Below are 25,032 nucleotides of genomic sequence, written 5' to 3'. Positions count from 1 at the left end.
GCCTTTATTTTCACGGGGGTCCAAGATAGATTACAGTCATTTAAAAATTACTATCAGAGATATTAAAATCAAGTAGAATGATGGGCTCTCACCTGAGTTCCCTCCCACGAAAGCTTTGTTGTAGACCCTGACTAATATTTTTTAACAATATTTTGCTTCCTACCATGTAATGACACTTAAACACGGTCCCAATTTTAGTGTTAAATGTTCTAGTAATTTCCTATCATGTCTCCTTTAATTCTTTTGTTTTAGCTAAAGCTAAAGCTGGTTTATGTATATATTTGCAGCTCTCTTTCCCTTTTATAAAAAATCCTTCTGTCTTTTCCACTCTCTCATTAGATTATAAGTGTTTTTGTAATCCCCCACAGTTCCATGTATAGTCAACTCTTGATTATCTGAGCTAATGGAGGGGAGCATTAGCATGGATGATATCAGAGGACAAATAAATTTCCCAGGGGTGTGCATCAATTCTATGAAAGCGTCTGAGTCCCGGAGGCAGCAAAGTGAAATAAGCACAGAGCAGGAAGCATTTTGAATGAAAGAGTGAGATGTCACATTCTCACAGGGCCGTGAACTGCTGCTGCAGCTGCTAGTGAAATTTCATTCCACCCTGGCCAGGCTGTCAGGAGATTCTCAGTAGAGGGGCTCTGGGGCTCTTTGGGCATGAATTCTTTACCATTGGATCTCTTGCTTTTGGCATCAGTGTTTGGCATGGCACAACATGAGGCCAGGACAATGAAAATGCAATGAAATAGAAGTAATAGGGAATTCTTGGCAGAGCAGTCAACAAAATAGAGGCCCTTTGAAGCACGGGAATGGGAGCTCTGTTAGTGAGAGCCTTGCCTTCAGGGGAGAGCATGGTGACTGGATAAAGTGTTCCTGTTTCTTCATCCCCAGCTGGCAGCTCATGCATTCAACATAAGGACTTTGTCAGTGTTGGAGGAAGGTGAACAAGCAAACAGGAAAGGAGAGAAACAAGTGATTAATAAGTGATAGAAATTCCTAAGTCATCTGGAAGCCATTATTCATGAAATTCACTTACTGGGCTCACCAAAGATACTTTAGCAATCATTATGAGACGGTTTTTCAAGTTATCTGGTTGTAGCTTTTTCTTGTTTTTGAATCATGTCTACTTCTCTCTCTCTCTGATGTATTTTATATGTATGTATATATATATATATATGTGTGTGTGTGTGTATGTGTGTGTATGTATATTTATATGTATATGTATATAGTCTCCTATTGAGTCCAGTTAGTGTTATCTGTACAGTGTTTAGGGCTGACAAGCTAGGATTGGAGCTCATCTCTGGAAAAACATATTTGTTCTTCCTCAGAAGACATGGATTTTAGGTACACCTTCATCTAGGAGTGGGGTAATGTGAAGTTTTTTCTATCCATATTGGCATATTGATTGATGTGGTCTTTGCAGGTCCTGTGAAGGCAATTGCGCTTTTGAGAGTTTATGGGACCAGCATCCTTGTCCTTTTCCTCAGGTTCTTACAATAGCTCCATCCACAATTCTGAGGTATTTCTTGAGCCTTGGGTATAAGGGCTGTGTTTTAAATGTCTCATTTAGAAATGAGCAACCTATCATCTCTTGTTTTCTGCATTTTGACTAATGTGGCTCTCTATAATATCCTCCTCACTGTGCATAAGAAGCTTTTTTGATGATGGGTCAAAGCTTTACTTATTTGTTAGTATACAGATAAATATTCAGAAGTCAGTGGGAAACAGTAGCAACTTAGCAATATACCTTTTGTTGGTTCTCCTCCAAAGCCTATGACCTTTTTTCCTCATGTTTAGGTTTTACAGTACCAGACTTGACATCCCTCCAATTGATCGTGATTTAGATTCAATTAGATTAATGTCTGTTGCTTTCAAGACATGACTCCCACTAACTCACCATTGAGGGATGTTCTTTTGGCCTGGCCAGTGTTTGTGGTTCTCAAGTTTTATAGCTATGTAAAGGACTTGAGCTATTACTAATTTTTCTTCCCTGACAGCATGCAGAGCATCTTCCAACATTATGAAAGGTAGTCCTCAGGAAAGAGGCTCTTAAGCCAGCAGCAGCTTGATGTCTCCTAGTGTTGTAAAGAAAGCATGTGGTGTTTTTAGCAATGGGTCTTAATTCATGTTCTGACAGACAACCAAGAACAATAGAATCAGTCTATATTGACTCTGTGGTCTCTTGACCCTTATCAAGTTGAATAGAATTATACTTTCCCGGCAGTAGGACCTTTGTAAATCGTTTTTTATTCCTGGGGGAGCATTATCCCACCATGGGGACAACTCCATTAGTATGTAATGACAAGGAGATGAGCCTTCCCAAGGATGAGCCTCTCTAGCGGTTGTCCAATGCAGAGAGTTCCACCCCAAAGCATGTACACAGACACACACACACACACTCACACACACACACACACACACACAACTGGACTCCACAGGTTGTATTTATATCTTTTTTCATAAACATGCATGCAACTATATGTAATAAAAATAATCGAAGTAAAAAACATTATCAACTTGAAAATGCAGGTCATGGAGAGTATCTAGCGGGTATGAAGAGAAGCTAGTGGGAAAGAAAGTGATTTAATACTATTTCAATTAAAGATTTTTTTAAAGATTTGAACATATTACATACAGGTACTAGTTTATGTATGCTTCTAAAATAAAAAAAAGTTTCTCTATGATTTTTCTAAACATTCTTGGTTTTTAATGTTGACAGATCCCTTCAAAAGCAGATCCATTTTACTTAGTATCATGAACGTCAATGACATTATCATTTTTGGAGCATGGACTCTATTCTATGATTCACTTATCCTATTTAATCTTAGCAAACCTGTTTAATCTAGCACTTACAACAACATTATGAAATAATTACTATTACATTCATGTGATATATGAGGCATCAAGATCACACTTTATGAGTAGAGTTCCCAGTTTCACTCTGCTAGTAAATATTAAATTGGACTTTCTTTTTCCTTAAAGATGTTTAGTTTTCCTTCCACATTAAACTACATACTTTTTAATAATTTTGACTATAATTTATGGAAAGTTTCCCTTGGAGTGCACGATAACATTATTACTAACATTTATTTTAGCTTAAGTAGATACTTAAGCTCACCATCTCCATCTCTCAGATGGTTGTGGAGTGGAACAGCCAAGGTCACTGGCATGTTAGAGTCAAGAAATTTGTTTTGACCTTTGCCCCTTGTGCTTCGTTCCTCAGGGTCACATTATTTTCCTTAGGCCACATGTGCTTTATTATGATTAATCTTGAAATTGTGGTTTGGCGGTCTCTATGATTAATTATTTTAAAAATTCTTGAGCAGCAGTGCACTTCAATTGTGTAAGGACTGCGTATATGTCCGTATTCACAGGGAAATGCTCGTGTGTAAGAGGCACCACCCTCTTATGACAGAGTCCAGTCCCAGATGCTGTTAGGACGTGTGTCTAAGGAGGATGATAAAACTCTAACGTTAACACAGCATCACTTTATATAAAAGATGCTTACATAGGAGTCTCTTTTAGACAATTGCTTCTGGTTCTACCTTGTGGCAACCAAAAAGTGACTTGAAGAAAAACAATTTTTTCCTAGATATCGGTCACTGTCTATGAAAGGAATGGGGAAATTTTGATCCAGTGAATTGCTTATTCACAGAACAGGGAGGAAGTTAATGTTCTGAGTTCATCAAGAGTCTGCACTGTATTTACTTGTGAATGTGAATGCATTTCCTTCTTGCAGATATGTACACCACCAAGGAAGGGGAACAGGCCAGGCCTTGTGAGAAAGTCTAGGAGACTTGCCATTCCGTCTCGTGTGGAATGATCTGCCCAGGCAGTGTCTTTTTGGGGACATAAGAGAAGGTGACTACTCTTCAGGAAGAAGGTAGCTGGAACACAGCGATGCCTGTAGCATCTAGGGTTCAATCTCTTTTCTCCAGGGTACAGCTACTCTTACCATCTGGCTTCCTCACACAGCAGACTAGTGCAGTGTTTCTGATGGTTAAGGGGAGAGGACTGGATGAGATTTTCTAATAATAGTGAATTTGGGGGCTAGAGAAAAGACCCCTCAGGGTCTAGATTGTCACCCTCAGAGCTGTCCAAGTTAATACCAGCCCATTATTCTTCTGCCACACCTCAGAGATTTGGGTAAAAACTTCAGCCAGAATCCTAAGAGCTGCACACTGGGTCCATCACCTGTTCTTTCATAGACCTGTCCTTCCATGAACAAAAAAGTAAGAAAGATTTATAAAAAGAAAGAAAAAAAAATGAACAGACTAGATTTCAGGGTAACTATTGCTTACCAACTCCATGATGCTGTTTGACCCTTCCCCACTTCAAGGTGACACAGTAATCTGGCTGACAGGGATGTCTGGGTCTCAGACCTCTATGGAACAGGCCTGCAAAGAGCCCCAGACTTCAGGGTTGAATCTTCTTGAGTGTCCATGAACACAGAGGCTGGCTCTCTGACTTTCCTTCAAGGTCATGGGCTTTTCTTTGTACTCATACATCCTTTCAGGATTTTCTGCTTTCTTTTTGATTTTACTGCTTTTCAATTTATTTGTGTGTGACAGCCTCAATCATCTGGCGGTTATCAATTCAGTAAAATCTGTCTTGCAGAATGTCCATTTTATCATTCAAGCCTGAAATCTGTTCTGCAATCCTTTTATTTCCCTCCTGAATTGCTTTCAAAGCCCTCTAGGGAGCTGGCCTGCAAAAATAGAGAATTCTCACATTGTTTCCATGAAAGGTGCTATATAACCACACAGCAGGGTCATTGTTCCCCTTTTCCTTTCATTTTGGTCGCCCTGACTGGTCTGTTCTGCATTGCTAGCACAGTGGCTTTTTCCATCTTAATTTTATTCACTGCTGTGGTTACTTTCTTTCAGAGACATCAGATAGGTGTTAAGTAAAAGACAGGCATAGGTGTTACAAGGAGGTCTAGGCACCTCCCGTCCCTCATTACTGATTTCTAACACTGACCATTTAGCTGAGACAGGCCTTCATTGCCCTGGTTCCTTCCTGGATGAGATTCAATTTTCCCGTGTACTTTCTGCTTTGTGCACAGAACTATCCTCACCCAATCAAGGCAAACTACAAAATTAAATTAATTTAACTTGTTCATCTAGGTTTCTAATGTAATATTTTGACAGATCTGCATAAACTGAACTTCCTAAATTTTGCATAAGGGAATAAAATTGATGGATTCAAATTCATTTCTGTTGGTGAAATGCGGAGATTTGTAATCCATCAGCTGTTCTCCCTGGTGCACCATCAAGACAGCTCGTGCTGCCTTCGGTTGGCATTAAGTGCAAACACCATTGCTTAAATAAGAGTGGCTGAAGAACAGAAACCAGCAAAAGTGACTTTGTAAATGAAGATGTGACATGAAGTCAATGTTTAAAAAACAATGCAAAGCAAGAAAAAAAGGGGAGATAATAGAAATATTGTTGTTTTTAGAGCCAAGAAGTGGGATTGACGTAGATAATGGAAAAAAAACATTAACTATTAAAGACAAAACAATAAAAATCTCATTGAAGAAAGTCTCTGTGGCTGTGGGGGTGTTGTATATGGATTCATCCAGATGTTGGCTTTGTGGATACTGTTTGTGTTTGTGGTGAATGTGTTCATGCAGATTCTTCTTCTTCCTTTTTTTTCTAGAGGATTTTCTGGTAAAATTAATTGAAGTAGACTGTGCATAGAATGCTGAAACACAAAATAATGAATAGGAAATGACAGAGCCATTCTGAAGAAGAGACAGTCTCAATAAATACAGCATTTATCAAGATATATCAAGTTATTCAAATACACAATGTCTGATTCATAAGAATAAAAATCTAGCATGGTGTGAAAGGATATGAAAAGTGGCAAAGCATTTATTTCTAGCCTTTTATAGTGTGTATTCTGTCATGCTGAGCAGGGAAATGAAGCTTCTTATTTGAAGAATTTAGGTTGAAGACTGTTTTCTCAGCCAGAAAAGAGTGTCTTCAGGTGAATATGTATGGTTTAGTGGCATTTGAGTTATGTTTGAAAGATACTAAAATATGTGCATGCACACACACTCATATACAGCCAAACATATACCATATATATAAATGAATAACTATACACATACACACATATTATATTTCCCTGGCTGATCTCAAACTCCAAGGCTTAAGAACATTTCTTTCTATTTTTTTTACAACTAATAGGTACTCGAGACAAATGTCATCGCATCTAGTTACTATAAATGTTTCAATGTCACGTATGAGCCTAAACATCCAGACTGTTTTGACCAACAAAATAGCTCACAGGAATCAGGTCAGTGATGCACACACCTCACCACTGTTCTCTAAATGTTTATTATTCCCTCTATAATGATCTCAATATTAGAGAATGAGTAATAAAATAATGTAAAATAATAAAGGATCGCGGCTACTTCATGGAATTTGAGATGTTTGGTCATTAAGGCGTATTGACCCGTTTTAGAAATGCGAAGAGAAGGCTCCTGGGTATGTCACTCACAACTGTGCCTGGCGAGAACAGACTGACTGTATAAAGAACATGAAAGCATCGTGTCAGTGAGGTTGCAATGCAAAACCAATGCATTTTAAAGTTTGCAAACTGAAGTTTTGTGGCGATCTTCTATGTCCACGTTCCGTTATAAAAGGTGACTATAAGTGCAGAGTGCTGCTTGGCCAGGCAGCTTGGCTCACACCTTGACCATCTGTTCGGGTTTTCTCAGGTGCCCTTATACCCTGCCCTGTGGCACTCACCCGTATTTACTGGACTGTACTCACTTTAGTAAAAGCATTTACTTTAGTTACTCATAAGTTAGTAAACTTTTTTGATGCTAAACTGCAGTCAGGCATGTGTGTGTTTGAGAGAGAGGGAGAGAGACAGAGAGGCAGAGAGGGACAAAGCCAGATGGACACAGACAGAGACAGACAGGCAGAGAGAGACAAAAAGGGATAGATTTTGAATAGATTTCTGTTATGTCAGTACTGAGACTACCATATTAAATGCAAAAGTTAAATTTAACTTGACATTACCAATAGTTTTAGTTCTAAACTTCTAAATTTCATTTATGAGACAACCATTTTTTTTCATATTTTACACTTGGTGCTAAATATTTCTGAGAATCTGATCTGTTTTGCTAAGCATGTTCTATGTAGGGGGTTAAGCATGATGTTGTAACTTCGAGGATAATTATGAAATGATCATACAATTACAATTCTGGCAATTTCACTAAAGAAAGGAACATCCTATGTAAGTACACATCAGAATTAAGACTACTTTAAAACAGAGTGTTATTAATCTGACATGTAAAGAAGGAAGCTGGGTGGGTTAAAGGTGGGATTAGGGGGGTGTCTTTAGGTAAAGAGCCTCAAGTAAGATTGCCTGGAATCAGGCTTGGATGTGAACAGAGGTACCTGTAACAGGGATTTAAACCCAGCGTCTGACTAAGAATGAAAAAAGAAGACTGGTGGCTGGATGGTGTTTCCCATAACATCAGACCAAACACCCATGTCTATGCTAATATGTTACTTTTTGAATAGAGAAACTAGGATTATAATAGAGTTGGGATCTTTTGTATTGAGTATTGTGCTTTTTTCTCCACAACCCTTGTCTCAGTGGTTCAGTATGTTCTGCTTAAATTAGTTAAGGCAATGGAATAAAGAAAATTAGCAGAATAATAAAGCATCTAGGAATGTTGAGATAAAGCTGGAGAAACATACACTAAAACCTTAGGGGCAGCAGGAAGAAGAAAAGACAAAGCTACGTAGCAAGGTTTGTCTGCAGCTGAAAGAGTGAGCAAGTAAGTGCTTAACCTGTGACATGGGGCTCCCTTCAATTTCTTTTGGCCAACTTATAGGTAGAGCGTGTAGTGTAAGGTAATAAAAACTGAACTACATGGAGTACTAACAGTGGACCAGGTCTGTACTGGCCAAAAGATAGTCACATGTGTGATTACTGAACGCTTATCCCATTGAGAGGATGTAAACACATAAAATGAATTTTAAAGACAATCAACAAAATTAACGAGAAATGGGATGTCCTTTTCATGCTGAGTTCATGGTGAATGTTGGGATGATAATATTTTTACATCAGTCTTTTTAGTTTTTTTTTTTTAATGTGGCTGTTGGAACATTTAAAAATATACTTGTATTGGATTATGTCTTTATTGGAGATTTTACGGTACTTTAGAATGCTGCTAAAGATGATCCTACCCAGAAATAAGGTTGGTTTATAATAAATGCAGTTAAGCAGTATAGAGAACAAAGGTCTGGAGCTGAATATTTCATCAAGATGGAGCATAGTGTACTGACAGTTCATAGTAAACACCGAAAGGAAGATGAGCAACAAATCACTGCTCGGTGAACACAGAATTCTATTGTGATGGCCTTTTGTTGTGCCTGCTTTTTCTTTTTAGTGTTATTATTATTATTATTTATTACAGTTTATTCACTCTGTATTCCAACTGTGCCCCCCCCCAATCCCAGCCTCCCACCTTCTTCCTCTATGCCCCTCCTCTAGTCCATTGCCTTGGCAGGCCACAGAGGAAGACAATGAAGCCAGTCCTGATGCTTGCTCTTTTTTTTTTTTTTAAACTAAACTGTATATGTAAGTTTAAAGATGTTGGACTTAAAAAAGACATTAGTCCTAATAACTTGGGTAGTCTGGGAACAATGTTTAATACTGCAAAAGGAAATATTACACTAGCATAGGTGTTAGCATGGCTGAAAATGCTTCCTGTAATGCCATTGACGTGAACTGGATTTGTACATTAGTCTCTCAAGTAATACTTTCTAATGTGAATATTCCTTCCATAGGGTTTTCTAGCAAAAACAAATGCACAGCTAAAATTAAGTACAATGAAGAGTGATGACACAGATAAAAGGCATCATAACATATTTCTAAGATTTCAAAAAAGTTTCAGAAATTTAAACTATTATTGCATTGAAAATATTTTTGTAAAGTCGAGTCATATTGTTATTCTTGCTGCTCCTATGTACCCAATCTGACACCACAGAATGTCAGTTTTAAAATTAGTAGAAAACCAGGTTAAAAAATAAATTTGTCCATTCATTGAACAAGGATGGTTTGAAGAATAATTAATGAGATGGCTAAGGATGTTAAAATCAACTATAAAATGAACTACAGGGTCCAAAGCAAGCACAAAACTCTGGGCCTAATATTAAGCATCCCCAATCCTGATAGTGGGCATGCATAAGGCACATGAGGCACACAGTGGCACATGACTTCAAGCTGGAGGTGTTCCTCTCCTACAGGGGCAAGTGCAGCAAGCACAAGGTGCAGGAGACTCGATTCCAAAAACAACAAGGAATAAGAAACCACACACACACACACACACACACACACACACACACGCTTTATTAAAAAATCCATACAAATGGGTGAAATCTCCTTTGAAAGTGTTATGCAGAATGAAAATGGGTACACTGTGTCTTTTACCATTCTTGGTAATAATCATAAAGGAGTTGTCTGTTCTCTCCAGAATCATTTCATCTTCTGGAGTCAGTGCCTCCGCTATAGGTGCAACATCAGCGATGGACAACTAGAAATTCTGGCTATAAAACTGTGCCAGGAACAGCAGGACCAGGAGTATTAGAGATGTTACCTCTTTCCCTTTCTCTCCTATTGCTCCCTCTCCTTCCCACCTCGTGTTTTGGGGTACAGGGGATCCACTACAGAGCTACATTCTCCCCCTTCATTATATTATTATGAACCTATACGAGTTTAATTTTTGCAAACACTCTATGCCAGTACATGTATTTACTAGTGTTAATGAAATTAAAAATAATTCCAAGTAAATTTTTTTCTCTGGGGTACTCAGTAAGAGTTCGAGCATTTTACCCTAAATAATTCATTGGTTATTAATCAATGCAGTTTTAAAACAGATTTTTAAATTTAAAATTACGATTGTTTTGTGTCTGAGTGCAGAAATGCAGGTTCCGTGGCATGTCTGTGTAAGTCAGAGGAAAGCTTTAGGGAGCTGGTTTTCTCCCTCACTCATGTGTGCTCCAGCAATTGAACTTGGTTTGCTTGGCTTTCGCAGAAAGTGCCTTTACCTGTACTGCACATCCTGTTGGCCCAAGTTGTGTTTTGTTCAGAGCACAGATTAACAAAAAGAAAACAAACAAACACAATGTTTAGTTCACTCACAGGAATGTCAGAATCCTCATTCTGACCACTGGCATGATGTAATTTAGCTTATGTTATTATTTCTTAAGTCCTTTAACAGTGTGTTATTCCATATGGACAAGCCTGAGCCATCTAATTAATACATATCTATCTTTTCTCTATTTCTTTGGTCTGCCTATATTGAATGATTTTTCTTCATATTTATGTGAGATCCTAACTTAGTCATAATTACATAAGATGATAGCATAGCTATGAATTCACATCAGCATATATATTCTATTTATTATACACTGGTGTCATTACCCCCATAAAATTATAGTTGAAGACAGACAATGTTACGAAGAATGTAAAAGGCTTAACAAATTCTTGCTTTATAAAAGAGATTCTTGATCATAAATGGTATGCATAGGCATAATTGAGCAGTAAGTTTTATCAGACTAACCTTAGCATTTTAATTTCTTTACCTATTAATGATATGTTATAGAATTTTTGAGTTAGGAACAGTACTGACTACATTTCCTGTGGCCTATCATAGAAATGAAATTGTATAGCCTACCTTTCAAGGTCAAAAGAGAACTCTGAATGATGTAATTCCTCATAGATTATAAAAAGAAAGAAAAGGGCACAAACAAAAACAAAATAAACAAAAAAATCACCTTTTTCTTCTTTTTCTTCCACTAAAATTTATTAGAAATGACTTATACAGTGAATTCCTAGAACACATATCTGAGGCACAAAACCTAATTCTTAACCATTACACATTTTTAGGGTTCAGTGTAAATTAAATTTTAGGTTATCATTAGCAATGAATAGCTGTGCTTAGATTTTTCTCACAGTCTCTTGTTTTGATGACCTTTTTGTACTTCAATCCTTTGCTTAATTGTATTCAGTTAGAAAATATGGTAATTTAGAATAACTTCTTAGTAATTCTGCAAATGAAAAGGAAGTTTATAAAAAGCAGATATTGAAAATGAATCAATTTGATTCCAAAGCTGATATTAACATATTTTAATACAGTGAAAAGAGCGAGCTGCATCTTAAGGTTATAAAGGTTCATCAGATTGACCTATATGCGCCCACAGAAGTTACATGTTTCCGAAGGCCAAGGATGTGTTTCATGACCTTGAAGGGTATATTAGTATTTCTATTTAAGTCACTGCATTTTCAAACATTGGAAGTGCTCAGGTTTGGTTCAGTGCACAAACCAATCACTTAGAATGTTAAGGAGCATGACTCTGGCTCCTGGAGACAGCTCCTCTGTAATTGAGCTCTCGTTTGCATGGCCTGTCTACCTTCCCTGCTAATGTTTTTTCCTTTGATGGTCCTTTTTTCTTTCCTTTTTTTTTATTCTTCCCTTGTCAGCCTACATTATGAATGCAGCAGATAGAACAAACAGCAGCCTTCCACTGGAAATTGTCTCCCAAGAACTCATTTAAAACACAAGCTGAAGTTCTCAAGCTCAAGTTTGAGAAAATGTCAGAGCATTTTAGAGTGAATCTTATACACACATAGAAATGACTGTGTGTGTGTGTGTGTGTGTGTGTGTGTGTGTGTGTGTGTGTGAAAGTAGAAAAGCAGCAGTCATACTTAGGTAAATTCTCTTGAACTTCTCTGGGCTGAAGGAGGACACAGATATTTAGAGAAGAAGCTATTCCTGTGGATTTTGTGTTGGACTAGTGCCATTGGATCAAATGAAAACAATTCAGAATGTTTTTAGCTTGTCTAGGGTTGTGCAACAAGACAGCAGTGAAGTGGCAAGTAAAGGCCGTAATTCCTGATGTTAGGTGCTGCCTCTGCAATGTTTTGAAACTAATATTTGAGAGGTATTCTTCCACAAAACTTCAGATATAAATATGCCCTGAGTGTCAATTTAGGAGCTATGGATAGCAAAATGCCTCTTTCTTAAGTGACCAATTCCATTGGATACAATGCATTGAAAGATAGTTTCATTTAGAAAATTCTTCATGTTTTGTACAAAGAAGGAAGGATGGGTATTGTGCTGAATGATAAAGCCGGGGATGTGCAAATAGTCTGTACCCTTAAGAGAGTTTCTGAAAAGCAGAACAATCACGAGTTACAGTCCAATCCCTTTGAAGCCTAAGACACGGCAAAAATATCTTGCTAAGAATTTAAACCAAATCAATTTCAACGGTATTATTCATAGCACATCATCGCTGCTGACCGCTCACATGAAAATGGATTCATGATTGCAATGAATCTTTACTCCACTCAACTTTACAGTGACAGAATTTACAACAGCAACAGAAAGACACGAAACGAAGATGGTTTAAGGGCTGCACTTGGCCTTTGTTGACAGAGCTCTTTCAGCTCTGCCTGATGCTGAGCGCTCAGGTGTTGAGCCCTTGGGTGGGTGATGTGCTCAACAATGGCAGCTGAACATCACGCTTGCTTTAAGTCCTTTTTCTCACTCGTGTTTACACTATCACAAGCGCTAGTGGTGGGAGTGTTTTGGACGTTCTATATTTGCTGTAATAACTCTTCGGCAAAGATAAAGAGTATATTTTCAGTGTGAATGCAAGTGTCTTATGTAGAGATACTCACCGAATCATTTTGCTGTGATTAATTCTTCTACTTTTTTCAAATGAAACATTTCGCTTGGATGTGCACTTCAATAATCATATGGAAAGCAACAGGTTAACAAATCGTTGCTGATCCAAAACCTATGAGCACTTGAACTGTTGGTGAATTGTTAAGGATTTCTATAAATTACCACAACTATGACTATGGAAGAAAGCAACATATGAACTCAGACTTAGAATACTTTATGTCCAGGAGAAACTGGAATTGAAAGAGAATGACATAAAGATAAAAATGACAAAAAACTAAAAATAGATTAAATGATATGTAAATTATTCTGCATGCATTTCTAAAGACTTTGATTATTAAGTATGGCCAGTAGAAAAAAAAACAAACAAAACATTTGTTAAGAGTTCAGTTGAACAGTGTGTGCTTGTGTTGAATATATATAACAGTATAATAGTTACACTGATGAACAGAAAATGAATGAGAAATTAAATATCATGAGATTAAAAGCTGATTTAATTTTAGGAGGACAGAAAAATAAAAGATGCTTTTTTTGAAAAGTGGAGTTTTGAATTGCTAATTTAGAACAAAGGAAAAGTATTTATGAATTAAAGAATTAAACTTTGACTGTATATATATATATATATATATATATATATATATACCTGTATGTCTAATTTATGTGTATTGACTTAAAGTAAAAACATAAGAAAAATGTGGACTTTTCATTTAAATGAAAGGATATATTACTATTTTGTTGTGTGGGATGAATAGATTCTATGTCTTAGGGGACTTGGCTAAGACCTCATTTGACTAGAACTGAACAGAGGTTTGAAAGCCATCCCACCCAAACACCCAGCCAGTGCCAGACAGCGCTATCACTTAGGCATCCAGGTTCATGGTGGTGTATGTGTTGTTGCCTGCATCTTAAGATAAAAGGAAACAGAGAACGTTATGGATGACATAGCTTTTTCTTCTCAAAGTCTGAAGATTTCTTTTGAATTTGAAATATTTAAAGTGCAATCTAACTCCCGTCTTTTAGAGTTTAAAAGCCTCAAGGACTAGTATTGGATCTTATTCATTTCTCTACTGTGTACTTAGTAAAAAGAGATCTCTCAATATTCACTTATTCAGTGCATGTGATGTTGAATGAGCAAATAAATTAATTAACTCTTATTTTCCAAAAAAAGTACATAAATATTTTACCCATGTATTGTTATTCTGTGTTTTTGTTTTTTCTTGATAAAACAGATTTGTAAGGTGTGTCACCACAAAATGATTATCTGTGCAATTTTTAGATTGATTTTTTACTACAGAGGAAAGAAAGGTAGATGAGGCGTGGTCACATCCATATTTTTAAGGGATTCAGACTGGCCCTGTTTGTTTTCCCTAATCGTTCTGCTTGTTACCCAGAACCACAAAATCTAGAGAAAAAAAAAAGAGTTGCATGAGAAGTCAGATTCTGTGAAATGAAGGTGGAAGCGAGTTAATGCTTGAGAGTTTACACTGTACACTTTGACAGTTCATCTTGGAAACGATTCTTAGTCTCTCTGCTTGTCCTAGACAGCCTCCTTGACTCTGAAAGCTTCAATTGATGTCTTAACAACACCTAATTCTCTGCTCTTACTCTCAAATTGTCTGCTACATCTTGTTCTTATATGTCTAACTACCTGTGTGTATTTCTCCTCAAGTGATCGACTTCTCAATCCCATAACTTCTAAAACTTATTTCAGCAGTTTCACAGTGAGAATTTTGTCAGTCTGTGCATAGTTTTAATTTGGTTTGTACTCTTATAATCTATCTATTTAAGGAACCCGTAGGCTTGGTTCTGGGGTAGAAATGCCTCTAAATCTGCTCTATTCACCTCACCAGATTTGCTCACCTATCTTTCTCCTGTGTTTCTGAACTTCACTTCAGTTTACACTCAGGTCCCCACCTCTTTCAGAGACTCACAACTTTCCCATCCACTGCAGTATCATCTAGACTGTTCTCTCAAACATTTCCTCTCTGGATGTGCTTAGTTTTCTTTGTCAACTCCCTACAGGGCAGGGTCACCTGGGACGAGGGAAGTTCAACTGAGAAAATTCCTCCACCAGCCTGGCCCATGGGTACAACTGCAGGAAAATTTCTTGATTGATGGTGGCTGTGGGAGGGCACAGCCCTACTGAAGGAAGTGCTCTTCTTGGACAGGTAGTTCTGGGCTGTAAGAAGGCAGGATGAGCTAGCCTGGGGAGCAAGGCAGTAAGCAACAGTCCTCCTTAGTTTCTGCTTCAGTTCTTGACTCCAAATATCTTCACTGCTTGAATTCCTGCCTTGGCTTCCCCTGATAATGGACTATGAAGTGTAAGATAAAATTGACCCCCTTTTCCCCATGTTGCTTTGGGTCATAGCAGCTGTCAAAGCAGCTGAAATCAAACTACTGCTATCCTATTTTTCTGTTTTTCAACTGAACTATAAAGCTAGCTATATTGTCCACCTGTTAAATTTTCTCAGGGCTCCATTTCACCCATCTATGAAGTTCCCACTTCCTCCAACAGAGAGCATGCTGCCTTCTGTCTAAATCCTTGCTTTTACTACACATTAATTTTTCACTATCTCAGATTTTGCACAGTTTTTATTCACTGAGAAAAAGAAAGCTATTATTTACTCTTAAGAAACAGCAATGTCACAGGTTTGTTCTCAGCATGACCCAGGCCCGAGGGCTTTGCTTTTTGTTGCTACTACCATCTTATGACTGAAATGTTTTACTTTTCATTCAAAACCTACATTGTCGTGTAAATATTTAGTAGTAGTTTAGTACTGACATCATTAGAATATTGTACTCAGCTTGTACTTAACAGTTTAAAATCACTTTTACAAAATTGTCATGTATAATGTCAAAGCACCCTAACAGGCAGTAGGAAGGTCTTATCTTCAATAAATATTGTAGTATAAATTCCAGGGGACAAAAACTTTCACTGACTATAGAATACACACACACACACACAACACACACACACACACTCACACACATACACACACACACACAGAAAGAGAGAGAGAGAAGAGAGAGAGAGAGAGAGAGAGAGAGAGAGAGAGAGAGAGAGAGAATGGAGGACAATAGGCTATTGGATTGCTCTTCTAGAGAACTCATAATTTTGAAAGAAAAAAGATGGCATTTAGAGTAAAATTTTATGATCTCATGTTACTTAAACAGAGAAAAAATAATGAAGAAATAAACAAATCCGGTGAAAGAATGAGTGAGTGCTTGGGAAACATGGATTCAGTGTCTGCCAAATGCTAAGAATAGAGTGCTCCGGGACAAAGATCACAAGGTATTGAAATACTTTTTCTCAGTTGGCGAATTAGTCAGTCTCTTTGACACTCATGGTTTGGGTACTTCATGAAGCCTCTTGGCCACAAGGAAGAGGGCTCACTTTTATGATCACTTTGTTATTAAGTTGGAAGGCTTGTGTTTGCCTAAAGTGTTTCACAGGAAAATGTTAATGGGAACCTGAATGTAAACATGGGAAGAAGGCTGCTCCAGACATTTTTTCCATGGTTCCCCTTGATAGGGAAATCTTATGTACATATTCAGTGGTTGAGCCTCACTTGCTTTCAGCTCCATATTCAACTAATTAATGTCATTCAAGCATTAAATGCTTGGCATTGACATTTGATCGAATTTCAAATCCTCTTTGAATGAATTGTACCTCAAAAAGAACTTATTTTGTATTTTATTTTTCATAGAGTTTGTCTGCTTCTAATCCCTATATTCTTAGAGAAGGTTTTAACTACTCTTTTTGGAATAAATTGAAGCTACTGCAACTGCGATAAATAGATTCCCCGCTTCTCTTGCTGCTGCAAAGAGTTGTTTGTTTGTTTGTATACTTGGGAATGGTATATCCCCCTCATATCTCATCATTATGTACTGAAGTTGATTGTAAAAGTTACTATTGACAAAGTGGCTCTGAATGAAATTGAGAGAAGATAGAAAACTCCAGCCAATGTCAAGTAGGCAGGAAGTCCCCTAGGAATGCCTTAACCAGTTGACAGATCAACAACTTGAATTTTTAATCATGCACTTATTGAATACGAAAAAAGAGCAATCTTTTATGTAAAAGATGCACATTTTATATTTATTTCACTTTAAGTTTTATATGAAAAAATAATCACAGAAAATGACTTATTGTATATCCATTTGTTTATATTGGACTCATCTTTACTTTTGGCAATTTTTATTTTCCAAAATGTCATTGTTAGTAGCTCCTAATTTTGCATAATCTTGAAGGAGAATGTGCTTCCTCTCCCTCAGGACAGAAAGTCTAATCAGCTTGCCCTGGGGTAAAGATGAGTTCATAACTACTCCATAAATAGCAGATTCTGAGGCTTATTTTTTATTTGCAAAATTTACTTTGATACTTGTTAGCATAGTGAGAGGATATAAAATCGGAGGTGGAGACTTTATGAAGGCATCAGCTTGACATCTCCATGTTCAAGTTGTTCTGTTGACAATGCGGTCTTTGTTATAGTTTTTACAATAGTCTGGGTTGTTTGGGAACACCTGTGAGACCCCTTTGGTCAATAACTCAGTTAAATATGCTCTAATCACTGTCCTGGAAACTATGTTGGGTGACAAGAGATGACTACTTGGGACTGTTTTACCCCAATATTTGGCAATTTTGTTTAGATTGACTTCATATAGGTTTCAGAATGTTTCTACTCTGTGAGGTTTCCTTGCTGCCTCTCAAAAGCCCCTGGGTGAATGAGTGGATGGTCTCTCAAAAGCCCTTGGGTGAGTGAGTGGATGGTCTCTGATTCTCCTGCCTTATCTTGGGCTTTTTTCCTTCTATGGGTTTATTTTGTCCAATGCCAAAGTGATAGATATTGTTTTATCTTATTATATTTTATTTTGTTGTATTAAAAAATGACTGACTTATTGAATGACCGACTGACTGAATGGATGAATGAATTAAAACCTAGCCAATAAGGTAAAGATTACAGCTGAACTGTCATTTACATCTGTGTGTGTGTCCAAGTGTGTATGTGCTTGTGTGGGCACAAACACACTCTGATTTGGTTAAAGTTTCCTTTATTTTAATTATTTTATGGTTTTGGATTTTTGTTGTTGTATTTGGTTTTTCTTTGTTTTTTGAGAAAAAACTCAAAGGTGGTGGGTAAGGTTGAGGAGAGGACCTGAAAGGACTTGGGGAAGGGAAAATATAATTAAAATATATCTACATTTAAAAATTGGTGTTTTAAATATAACTTTATTTATTTATTTAACTTTAATATAATTTATTCAGTTACATCTCAATTATAGCCCCCTCCTTTGTCTCCTTCCTCATGTCCTCTCTGTCTCACCTTCACTTCCTCTTCGCCATGCCCTCATTCCTCTCTAGTACTTCTCAGAAAGGGGAGCTCTCCTCCTACACCATCTGACCCTGGTCTATCAAATCTCATTAGGACTGCTTGTATCCTTTTCCTCTTTTGCCTGGCAAAGCCCTCAACCCCACCAGAGGAAAGTGATCGATCAGCAGGCAACAGAGTCCATATTAGAGATAGCCACCTATCCCCTTACTAGGAAGCACACATGAAGACTGAGCTGTCCATCTGAGCAGGGGTCTAGGTCCTTTCCATGCATGGTCTTTGGTTGATGCATCAGTCTCTGCAGGCCCACATGGGCCCAGATTTGTTGGCTCTGTTGCTCTTCTTATGAAGCTCATGTCTGCTCGGGGTCCTTCTATTTCCACACTCTTTCCTAAAACTCTCTGAGTTCTGCCCAAAATTTGGCTGTGAGTCTTATCATCTGCTTCAATCCCTGTTGGGTGGAATCTTTCAAAGAACATTTATGGTAGACTCCCATTCTGTTCTTACAACCACTTCCAGTGTCTATTCTATTTGCCTTTCTGAATGAGAATTAATCATCCTCCTAGGGTCATCCTTGTTTAGGTTCTTTCGGTCTGTGGATTGTAGTAGGGTTAATGTGGACCGTAGTATGGCTAATATCTGCTTATAAATGAGTATAGTGCAAGAGTGTCTTTCTAGTTCTGGGTTACCTCACTGAAGGCAATCTTTTATAACTCCATCCATTTGCCTGTAAATTCCATGCTTTCCTTGTTTTTAATAGCTGGCTGGTGTGTTTATTTGATATTTAGTAGTTGCTTATTAAATGGTAGCAATGACTATTTTTATAGTAAAGTATTTTTGAAGGTAGGAGGGTTAGTCAATAATAGGTAATGGATAAATAGGGAAGCTTTCTGCTACATATCTTCCAAGAAACCAAAAGCTACATAGTTTCTCTTTCTTTTTTTAATTCTTTATTAATTACACTTTATTCACTTTGCATCAACCCTGTTGTTCCCTCCCTCCTCCCGTCCTAATCCCCCCTCCCTTCCTCCACCCTCTGCATGCATGCTCCTCCCCAAATCCACTGATAGGGGAGGACTTCTTTTCCTTCCTTCTGATCTTAGTCAATTAGGTCTCATCAGGAGTGGCTGCATTGTCTTCTTTTGTGGCTTGGTAATGCTGCTTCCCCCTCAGAGGGAGGTAATTAAAGAGCAGGCCAATCAGTTCATGTCAGAGACAGTCCCTGTTCCTATGGGCAGAGTGCAGAGAATCTTATGAAAGAAGTGGGAAACAGTAAGATCTGGAGAGGACAGGAACTCCACAAAGAGAGCAACAGAACCAGAAAATCTGAGCACAGGGATCTTTCCTGAGACTGATACTCCAACCAAGAACCATGCATGGAGATAACCTAAGACTCCTGCACAGATGTAGCCCATGGCAGTTCAGTATCCAAGTGGGTTCCATTGTAATAGGAACAGGGACTGTCTCTGAAATGAAAGGATTGGCCAGCTACATAATTTCTTATCCCAAATAGTTCTGCAACATTTTGTTATGACTGCATGATATTAATTAACCACACTCCTGTTTGAAGAAACTTATGGAAAACTGTAGCCTATAACCTGAGGCTACTGTGTTTGTCAATCATCTGCTGTGCATTGTTTAATGTAGGTTGTTTTATACAAGGGTATCATTTTCATATGAATTCTAACAAATTTGTGGTTAACAGAAATACTAGAGAATGATGTCATTTCTCAATTAGAATTATTGGATTGAATTTCACAAATCCTGGACACTGCCCAGAAAGCACGTACTGTGACAATGATTGTCATGCTTTTGAACCTGTCCCACTGGGATATATTGCCAATAGTTCATGCATGTTATCTCATTAATTTCTACAACAGATTTATAGTAAATACACCTGTATTTTGTAGGTAGGAAAACTGAGACACTGAGTAGCTACTTTTTCAGTGTATTAGTTAGTTTTTTTCATTATCATGACAAAATCCCTGCAAGTTAATGAGGAAGGGCTTAATTCACTTCCGTTCCTGGTATAGACTGTCATGGAAGGGGAGCTATGGCAACAGGAGCCTTTGAATCTAATCTGCATTCTGAAGCAGATGAAGGCTTGTGCCCCACCCCCACTTACCTCTTTGTACTCTAAAACCTCATTCATGGGAGGGTACCACCCACAGGTAAGGTGGATCTCTTCACTTCAGTTAAGCAAACCTAGAAAGGGCTTCACAGATGCACCAGCGATTTATCTTCTAGGAGAGTCTAGATACCATCAAGTCGATATTCAGTGTTAATCTTCACTTATAGTTAATATGTTAATAATTGTTTTGAGCTCAGTTGAACTGGTTTCGAGCTCAAAAGTTGTTAACTGTGCTATTATCATTCTGCCCTGTTCTAGGTATCTGTTGCATTGCTGAGAACACTATGCTATACATATTACATTTCCCAACAGAATAGCTGACTCTAATACATTTTCACCAATAATCCCATCTTTACTCTTATCAAGAAAATAAATATTTTGATAACTAAATTTACAATACTTCAAGAGACAATAATTTTAACAAAGTATGTTCTGTGTCGTATGTCACACAAAGAACCCTTTGATATGGGGGCTTGAAGTAGAATTTTAGTAACATTGTAACAAAATTTGACAAGCAAGTTCTGAACCTTACAAAATATTTCCATCAAGATATATTTTAAGCTGGATGTGGTGGTGGTGCGTGCCTTTGATATCAGAGCTCAGGGAGGCAGAGCCAGGTGGATCTCTGTGAATCTGTGAATTCAAGGCCAGCCTGGTCTAAAAAGAGTCCAGACCAGACATGACTACACAGAGAAACCCTGTCTCAAAAAAAAAAAAAAAAAAGAAGAAGAAGAAGAAGAAGAAGAAGAAGAAAAAGAAAGAAAGAAAGAAAGAAAGAAAGAAAGAAAGAAAGAAAGAAAGAAAAAGAAAAAGGTGTTTTATATTTTAGGTAGTTTGCCATTAATGCAAGTAACCATTGAGTTCAAAGCACTAAATTCTTCAGGGAGAAAGTTGAATGGTCCCCTCACTACTACTGTCATCGTATTTATCCTGCTTTTAAACTTAGAGATATTTGACATAACAAATAAAATCATCGTTATTAGGGCATAACAAATACATTTCCAAATAGTAGGATATTTCTGAACTCTTGAGGAATTTATATAGAAACTTACTGTTTTATAAGAAGACATGAAAAGCTATTGGAATAACAAAAGCAATTGTCACAAGAAAAAAATATTTTTTTCCTCAAGAAATTCCCCCTCAACTGAAGAATGGATGCAGAAACTGTGGTACATCTATACAATGGAATATTACTCAGCAATGAAAAATAAGGAAATTTGCAGGTAAATGGTGGGACCTGGAAAGGATCATCCTGAGTGAGTTGTCCCAGAAGCAAAAAGACACAAACGGTATATACTCACTCATATAAACATACAACATACAATAAACCCACTAAAATCTGCACATCTAAACATACTAAGCAAAAGAGAGGACCCTAACTAAAATGTTCAATCCCCATCCTGAAAGGCAAAGAGGATGGACATCAGAAGAAAAAGAAAACAGGAAACAACCTAGGAACCTGCTACAGAGGGCCTCTGAAAGCCAGAAGAAGAAAACAGGAAACAACCTCAGAACCTGTCACAGAGGGCCTCTGAAAGCCTCTGCCATGCAGACTGTGAAAGCAGATGCTGAGCCTGATGGCCAACTGACGGGCAGAGTGAATGGAATTTTATGTAAGAACTGGGAAATAGTAAGAGCTGGAGAGGACAGGGTCTCCACAAGGAGAGCAACAGAACAAGAAAATTTGAACACAGGGAACTTCCCAGAGACTCATACTCCAACCAAGGACTATTCATGGAGATAACCTAGAACCCTGACAATGCAGCCACTTCTGATGAGAACTGATGGTCTAAGATCAGAAAGAAGGAGAGGAGGACCTTCCCTATCAGTGGACTTGGGGAGGGGCATGCATGCAGAAAAGGGGGGATTGTGGGACCGGGAGGGGAGGAGGGAGGAGCTTATGGGAGGATACAAAATGAATAAAGTTTAATTAATAAAAGTTAAATAAAAAATTTAAAAAAATAAAAAAAGAAATTCCATAAATAAATTGTGTGAAATAATGTTAACGTAAATTTTCAGTTTAATTTTGCATAATGACTATAGTGTTCCTTTTTTATTTTCTTGGCAATTGGATGTGCAAAGTAACCTAAGATTGCTAGGTAGATATTTTTAAATTTCTCACCATGTTTTAGGTACTGTTGTAGTTAGGTGGTATACATACATCAAGTTAACTTTACCTCATGAAAGACCCTTAACATCTCCATCCTGTAGACATAATTCTGTGACCCAAGAGGAGTAAAGAATTCTCAGAGATGTATTCAGCCACATGGCTTTATCTTATGAATAACCATAATATATTTCTTATGTATTTCACAATTTCATGTTTTCCCTACTTATTAAATATTTTGTCAAGAGCAACAATTTTTCATGATTTTTATAGAAAATTTAAAAAGCCACTACTGTCTCAGATATTTTGCCTATTATTCCTCAAGAACATCCTACATTTAAAATCATAGCAATCTCCCTCCCACAGATGTAATTTGTTTTAATTAGGTCACCTAAATGTCAATTATTTATATTGACTGCAGCAATCCTAATTTGGGGATTTCACAGGCCTTCATTCTTGCCTAGTATTCTGGCAATCGTCTCTGCTTTGCATAATCTTAATTATATTACTTTATTGAAGAGATGCAAGAAAAATGACATTCTTGTAAAGTGACTTCTCAATTAAATCAAACAGATCTGATAAGATTAAAGAAAATGCTGGCAAAGCACTGAGTGGTAAGAAAAAGACCATCCACATTAAAGGAGTTACCAGGGACGAAACACAGAATTCTATCAGGGTACTGTTCACTTGGCATAATTAGTAGTTTTTCTTACCATCGCGCTAAATGATTTATTAACTGTCAGGGTTACGAGGAAGTAGCAAAATAATTATTCTAAAACACCATGTTTTGATTTATGCAGCAACTTTAATTTCCAAACACTCTAGTCATCTTTAGTGTTTATCATGCTTTGATGAGATAAGAGTAAGTCTTATAGTTACAAATGTAAAGAGAGAGATGAGGTCATACATTCTCTTCAATAACCAGAAGGGAATCTTGTAGTTCCTGCAGCGAGCCTACAGTTTTGTCTCTTAATTGTTCTGTTCTCACCATCACCGTTTCCTAGAAATCATTTTATGTTGAACAGAAGAGCCCCAGGGGAGAAAGACAGAAATTAAAAAATATATATTTCAATACTTGGAATTAGAGTATTTTCTACAAAAATAGCACTGCCTCTATACAGAGGCCAATGCCAATCTTCAGGTTATAGCATCAAAATACTATCAGCTTTAATAAGTACTTTGAAAGCTGTGGTGGGCTATATATATATATATATATATATATATATATATATTCTTTCTTTCTTTCTTTCTTTCTTTCTTTCTTTCTTTCTTTCTTTCTTTCTTTCTTTCTTCTTTTCTTTTCTTAGCTCCTGAGAGGTTGAGACAGGAGGATTCCAACACAGAGGACAGCCCTGATTACCTGAGGGAAAGTTTTAGGCCATTCTGGACCATAACATTCTCTTTCTTCAAACAAACAAACAAACAAAACTAGCCTTAGCACTCTCAGGTTCTCCTCAATTGAGGGAGATACTGGTGGAGACAGCAGTAGAGCTGTGCTTACGAAACTAGCAGAACATTGTTGGACTAACTTGGATCATAAAACTCAAAGCTTAGCTTGAATTTAATCCCTGCTGTGTGTACATCATAGTATTCTATGAAAGTAAATTCTTTACACATACACAACCAGGAGGAAAACTGAACAGAGAATTATCACATAAATCTTCCATGTCATTAGTTATTTAATGATCACTGTAGATTTTTGAGAGAGTGGGAACGATGAAAGCATCGGAAACACACAGCATAGAATCGTAGGGCTTTGTTTAAACTGTAAAACATACACATAGCACAAGCCCTCATTTGTTTAAACACAGTACAGTGAACCATGAAACAGCTTCATACCTACACACATTTGTTTTGTGTCGTGCCTGGGTAAACGTCAAATGTACTTCTAGGAGATTGACATATATGACATTGACATGGTACATATAGTCTCTTAAGAACTGAGTGTATATCTTCACATTATTCTATTCTAACTCACATACTAAATATTTTCTTAAAATAAATCAATATTTAGCCATTATTTTCTTGCTACAAAATTATTTGCTATTATCCCATAAAAGTTATGAAGCATATATATGCTAAACAAAACTCAAATTCCCCAGGTACATAGTACCTATTTCTGTCATTATTGGCAATTATATCCATAATTCACTAATATTTATCAAAAAATAAAATCAAACATAATATGATTTCTATAACATTTAGAAATACTGGCAGCAAATACATTACTGATGTAGTTCTAGGCTTTTGTTGAAATGACATATCAAAATTCATGCAAGGAAATGCTGAACACTTTTGCTGTGCTCAGGATTTGCCTTTGTTTTAGTGATACTGAAACCAGCTGTAACTTTTTATTTTGACAATGTGTGTTCCTAGACAACTGACAAATAGTATCTCATCCTAAAATTCTTACTAGTATAATTATTTAAGACAATGTCAAAAGTGAATGTGATGAAGGCTTCCACAGCTTTTGATGCAACTGCCAAAATACATGTGGGAAAGAGTAAATCAATTTGTGTTTCCCCAAGAAATGAAGTTTTTCAAGAAACCTGGACGACTTTATGTATGTAGTATCTTGTATGCATAGACTTATGTATGCATGTACACGTAGTGTGCACACGTATATTCAGTTTCAATGACCTAGTCAGAAATTAAGGACTTTTTCTAGGATTAAAAGCATGGTGCCAGGGACATGGGGAAGGGGTGGCTAGGAACTGTATGGAAACAAGGGCCAGAAATGCATCTTTAT

Source organism: Meriones unguiculatus, chromosome 20 (assembly GCF_030254825.1).
Source record: "Meriones unguiculatus strain TT.TT164.6M chromosome 20, Bangor_MerUng_6.1, whole genome shotgun sequence".
Classification (NCBI taxonomy): domain Eukaryota; kingdom Metazoa; phylum Chordata; class Mammalia; order Rodentia; family Muridae; genus Meriones; species Meriones unguiculatus.
Note: the sequence above shows the minus strand (reverse complement) of the source record.